The sequence below is a fragment of the Vulpes vulpes genome, chromosome 1 (genome assembly GCF_048418805.1).
Source record: "Vulpes vulpes isolate BD-2025 chromosome 1, VulVul3, whole genome shotgun sequence".
NCBI lineage: Eukaryota > Metazoa > Chordata > Mammalia > Carnivora > Canidae > Vulpes > Vulpes vulpes.
Window position 1 is genome coordinate 179,756,107 of NC_132780.1, and position 6,000 is coordinate 179,762,106.

Genomic DNA, 6,000 nt, shown 5'->3' on the forward strand with positions numbered 1-6,000 from the left:
AAGTCCTCCCTTATGTCTTAACTATAGAATAAATATATACTACAAAGCATAGAAAATAACAAGGTCATGAAATTTATAGTACCAAAGGATTATAGACAGGTTGAAAATACGGAGTCACAAAAATAAATATACAAATGGGGAACAGATCCTTAACATACAATAATATGTTAAGGAAGTTTGATGTTTTCTGGACAGCAAAGTCTCCTAAAAAGACAGCTAGTTGCCATGTGTTATGGACTGAATAGTTGTGTCTTCCCAAAGTTCATATGTTGAAGCCTTAACACTCCAGTGTGATTGTATTTAAAGATAGGGTCCTTAGGAGATAATTTAGGTTATATGAGATTGTAAAAGTGGACCCCTAATCCAATAACATTAATGTTCTCATACAAAGAGAAAAATTGACCAGAGCTCTCTCTCTGTGAACACATGCACAAAGGAAAAGGCCATGGGAAGACACAGCAAAAAGGCAATTCTCTACAAGCCAGGATGAGAATTCTCACCAGAAACAAAATCAGCTTATCTTGGACTTCCCACCCTCCAGAACTGTGAGAAAATAGTTGTGCTGTTCTAGCCACGCCCAATCTATGGTATTTTGTTACAACACCCTGACCTGAAGTCATCACTGGTCCATGATAGCATGCGACCTTAATATTCCTATGCATCCCAACTGCTATAGATTGATATTTGCTTTTCCCAAAAATTCATATGTTGAAATCCTAACCCCTAAGCAGTTTGAAAGTTGGGCCTTTGGGAGGTAATTAGTTCCTAAAGTCAGAGCTTTCATAAGTGGGATTAGTACCCTTATAAAAGAGGCTCCAGAAAGTTATTTCGCTCCTTGCACACCAGCAATGTAGATTAAAGCCAAAACTTATAAATCTGAACTTTAAGAATAATAATGGCCATCCTGTAGAGACTCTAAACTGACATTGGAAAGATGACTATGAGGAATTTTCTGGTCCATTGCACTAATTATATCGTTGGCTTTCTGTAAATTATCTGGATAATTTTAGCTGGTTGTCACCCTTAACTGCAAATGGAGTTGAAACAACCTTTGAAAGAGAAGTATGATAGGATTAAAATAATAAGAAAAAAAGTGAAAAATCTTTCCCTAAGGAGAATTTATATATTAAAGTTTGCAAACCATTATTTATAAATTTAGAATTAGGAAGATATCTGCAAATTTTTCTATCTGTAATATTTGGTAAGTCTATGAACTTCTATAGCTTTTTTTCCCACAGATAGTCTTTTGTTTTCTCATCCAATTTCTTCCAGAATTATGAAGATAAAGACATATGGATATACTCATTAAAATAAATTAATTGAAAATACATTGATAAATCTGAGAGATAAAAGCAGTTAAGGTGACCAGCTACCAGACCATATTTATAATTCAGGTCATTTGTATTTTTCAAATACTAATTTAATGTAATTATTTAACAATTTGATATAGGTGTGTAAAGGATACAATGATAATTTTTAAGAAATCTTTTAAGAACACATTGGGCATTATGGTAGTTAAAGTTAAATTACAGTAAGGAAATGGGAAGTGTTCTCTGTCAGTGTGCCTTCAGGGAGCAGAGGATTTTATGACTTGGTTTTTAATGACCCTCATGATTCCTGAGGGGAGTCATAATTTTTTAATCAGACACAGCTGCCATTTAATAAAAGCCAACTTTGCTAGACTAGGTCAGTGACAGTATGTTTAACGGCTTCCTTGATAGTTTTGTACACGTTTTCTCTTAAGCTTATCCACATTTCTGGACATTCTTATTTTTTAAAAAAAAAAAAAACTAACCTCATCAAGCAAGGAGATAGATTCTACAGGTCAGAGCAAAGATTTTGGTGATAGATACTTTTAGACACTCGGTCTCAAAGCAAGTATGAAACTATCTTATTAACTTTGCCAGCCTTTAAAAATTTTTTTTGAATCTTTACTTTAAAGATGTTGGGAAGCAAAATCAAATTTTTAATATGAGGGATCTGAAGCTGATATGTAAAATTTAGGAAAGTTCACTTAACAATTTTGTCAAGCTGTTTCTACCAGTGACACTATCTGTCCCTTTCTATGTTCAACCAGTGTTTATATAATAGTGTTCAAGATCTTACCTCAAATCTTATTGGCAATGATTTTCCTCTGAAATGTCATCATTCTTCTTTCTCTCTTTTAATGATATACTTAAATTTACCCTGTGTGTCCCAGCATGGTGCTATCTTTAGGAAGGTATTTGCAAAACACTTTTAAGAAAAGATGATAAAATATCAGGTATATTATTATCATGTCATGACTTGGGCACTAAGTGATGAAATTTCCCTCTGTGGTAACACTGCTACTGATATTATTTTAGGTTCTGTTCTCCTTCTAGGAACAGAGAATTGCACTAATTCCTGCAAAGTTAGGAATGAAGACGTTATTTGTTTTGTTGTTAAAAGATGACCACCAGAAGAGTGTGTCAGTCCTAGGTTGGAGTATTTAATTGCTGTCGCAAAGCCTTCAAACTCTTTCCCTCCGTGGACAATCATAGATGCATACATCGAAAGGGCAGCATCCTAAGATGGTAAGGCCTCTGCTTGGATCTTAGGCCACTTTGATAAGAATTCTCTTGTGAATCTGCATTTTACATGTAGCTTAACCAATAAACTTATTGTTTGTAAGTAACTGAAATTTGAGGTTGGTTGTTTTCTGGTCTGTCTTGGCTGACCCACGTTCTAAATTTAATTTATTCCTAGTCTTCAAGCTAATCATGAGAATTATTCCACTTGCAAACTAGGCAACTAGAGATGGCTGTTCATGACTTTTGTATAGGTTCATTAAACTGGGCATTTCAGTCTTACCCACTACTTGAAAGTGTGTTTTCATTTTAGCTATTTTCTTTAGACTAGTGTGATAAATTATGAAAAACTGACATCATGAGCTAAGCTTAATACTCATCAAAATGATTCTTTCCATGTCATCCTAGATGGCAGTACTGATAATGAATGAAGGCTGGGAACTTAATCTAATTTTACTGAACTTACTGTTGAGAGAATTATATAACTCTAACCTTTCCACCCCTGTTCCTGTGTCCTATTTTACCACCTGCAGCACTATAAACGGAAGAATCTTGCCGGATGGGAGCCATCTGCAAAATAACTCATCTCTTCAAAGGGCGGCTGGATTCAAGTGCTATCATGTCTTCCAATGTGCAGTATATTTTAGTTATTGCTTTTAAATAATCTTTAGTTTTCTCTTTTGCACATTGGTGAAGACTTTAAATAGCAGATGTCAAAAATCACTTGATTCTTTTGCTTATTGAATTTCCAGAAATGCTCAGTATGAAGATATGCTTCTACAGTGTTTGTGTGAAATAATGTAATTCAATCATGCTTTCTCTATAGATAGCAATGGTCCACGTATGAGAAAAATTCAGAATGCATTATCCAAAAATTAGCTTCCATATATCTGATTATACTTAGCTCTTCTGGAATAAACAAAAGTTGATGCCACTGATGCCGATGCCCTAATTCTTACTTTACCTGCTGTGCATGAAAAATAGACACTAGAAGGGGAGCACAAACAGCAGTAATGGTACAAAGATTTCTTATTTCAATATTTACCTTTTGTGGGCAGATCTGGGAATTTTCCTTTTCCTTTAATGAGAATTGAAGATAAGCTGGCTTCACTATGGCAATACAAATGTTAAAATTATCACGAATGCTATGCCATATGTCACTTAGATAATAGTAGAAATAGGTTGTTGATCAGTAGATACATTCTCATTAGAATCTCACCATTTTTAGCATAGAACAGACGAATTTTCTTTGGAACAGTTTGTTCTAAGGATGGTTTTCTTGGCTGTCATAGGAGGTTTTAGAGTTTCATGAATTGTCGCTATAGCATTCTATATGAATTGAATAAAATGTCTATTGTGTTTTCCAAGGTGAATGCTTCCTAACTTTCACAGATATTTCAGTATTTACTTAGTCTATATCACAAATTAATGCTAACAAAAAAGACATGACTTACTTCTTAAATATTTTCCACACACAACTTCACGTTACTATCTTTTTATGGAGCGGGTAACCCCCAAATTCTCAGGTTGTAAATGGCTTGCTTTCTGGGGGACTGAGAAGAATGCTTGTTGGTGCTTCCTTACCTGGAGAGATACGTCTATAATTATTTACAGGTGTACACTGACTATTTAACTTTAGAAGTAAGTTTGAAGTAAGGAAGATAACCTAAGGAAAATAAAATGTCTTATACACATAGCTAGCTATGTGTTAACTCTAGCTAACTCATAGCTAACTCTAACTAGAGTCCCATGCAGAACTACAATATAAATAGAACCCTATTTACCTGTTTGTTTTTATTACTTAACATGTCATTGCTATATTTATTTAAAATTGTTGTTTTCTATATTCTCTATATTCTGTAAGATTAAATATTTGCGTTATTTTATTTTTTCACTAAAAGTAGAATATTATTGTTCTAAACGAAAGCAACAGAACTATTAATTACATAATAGTTTTGATCAAACCAAACATTTATTAACATAAATAGAACTGGAAAAATTTAAATGGCTATGCTAATAGAATAGACAGCCTTCACTACCGAAAGTTTGATGTTGATAGAAATACCCAAATGCTTAGGTTTGAATTATGATTTCCAATAAAAAAAAGTTTAGTACAAATCTGTTTTTTTTTAAGATTTTATTTGTTTATTCATGAGAGGCACACAGAGAGAGGAAGAGAGAGGCAGAGACACAGACAGAGGGAGAAGCAGGCTCCATGCAGAGAGCCTAACGTGGGACTCGGTCCAGGGTCTCCAGGATCACGCCCTGGGCTGAAGGCTGTGCTAAACTGCTGAGCCACCAGGGCTGCCCTAGTACAAAGCTGCTTAAATGTGTTGAAATGTAAGGATGTTATTTTTTACCATTGAACTCAATGGTCGTGAAAAAGAACAACAGTTTTGAATCTGGTGTATCTAAGTCAAATTCTGATTATGTTATTTAAAAGTTATGTAGGCTTTCAGTACTTGTTTTTTTTTTCAATTGTCAAAGGGTGTTTGTAATAGCATTTGTTCTAGGGGGTTTCTTGAATGTTACTTAAAGCACTTAGTATAGGGCCTACTTCACTCGCTGTTATTTTTATTTTATTACTATTACATTGTATCATACGACAATGTATCATTAAGGCATTGTATCATCAATACATTATTATTACATGATGTCATAGGACAGAGTCAGCCTATGAGAGTTATTGAATTTCCCCCAAGTGCTCATTTTCCTATTGAAGATATAACATATCTGTTATACTTCTGCATTATCATAGTCCATTCACTCCTCAATTCTTTTAGATAACTCTGACATGACCATTCCTTTCTCCTTTATTTTTAATTTTCCAATGCCTCTCTTCTTTCTTTACTCTCATATGAGGACTGGGCTTCCTATTCCACTTAGAAAACTGAGATGATCAGAGGTGGGTTTCCTTATGCTTATCTACCCGAAGACCACATGCCAGCAAATGTCCCTCTTTCTTCTGTATTAAACTCTTTCTTTTCCCCTAAAACTTTTCCATTAGTACACAACCATATTTTTAAAAACTTTTTTCATTTTCATTCAGCAATATCTCTCATAACTCTCCCTTCTTAGAACAAAAGCCAAAAAACTCCTCTAAAGAGTTGTCTTGTAATCACTGACTCTTTCATTGCTCTGCTCTCATTCTTTCTTAAAAACATGACAAAAAAAAAAAAAATTGGGCGTCCGCCACACAACTTGACAACATTGATCCCATTGACTACAGCTGATGCTAAATCCAAGATTCAGTTTTATGTCATTATTTAAAATACAAGTCTGATTAAAAATAGCCAACAAAGGGATCCCTGGGTGGCTCAGCGGTTTGGCACCTGCCTTTGGCCCAGGGTGCGATCCTGAAGTCCGGGGATCGAGTCCTGCGTGGGGCTCCTGCAGGGAGCCTGCTTCTCCCTCCTCCTGTGTCTCTCCCTCTCTCTCTCTCTCTCTCTCT

At 34.9% G+C, this 6,000-nt stretch overlaps 1 long non-coding RNA gene across 1 annotated transcript in view; it reads left to right on the plus strand.

Annotated features, from left to right (window-relative positions):
- The window catches only part of LOC140597718 (uncharacterized), a 46,155-nt gene extending 41,481 nt beyond the window's left edge, over window positions 1-4,674 (plus strand). Inside the window, exons 3-4 of the long non-coding RNA XR_011999577.1 lie at window positions 2,346-2,555; window positions 3,083-4,674. This is a non-coding gene — a long non-coding RNA (uncharacterized lncRNA). The remainder of the gene's footprint in view (window positions 1-2,345; window positions 2,556-3,082) is intronic.
- Window positions 4,675-6,000: the final 1,326 nt, after the last annotated feature.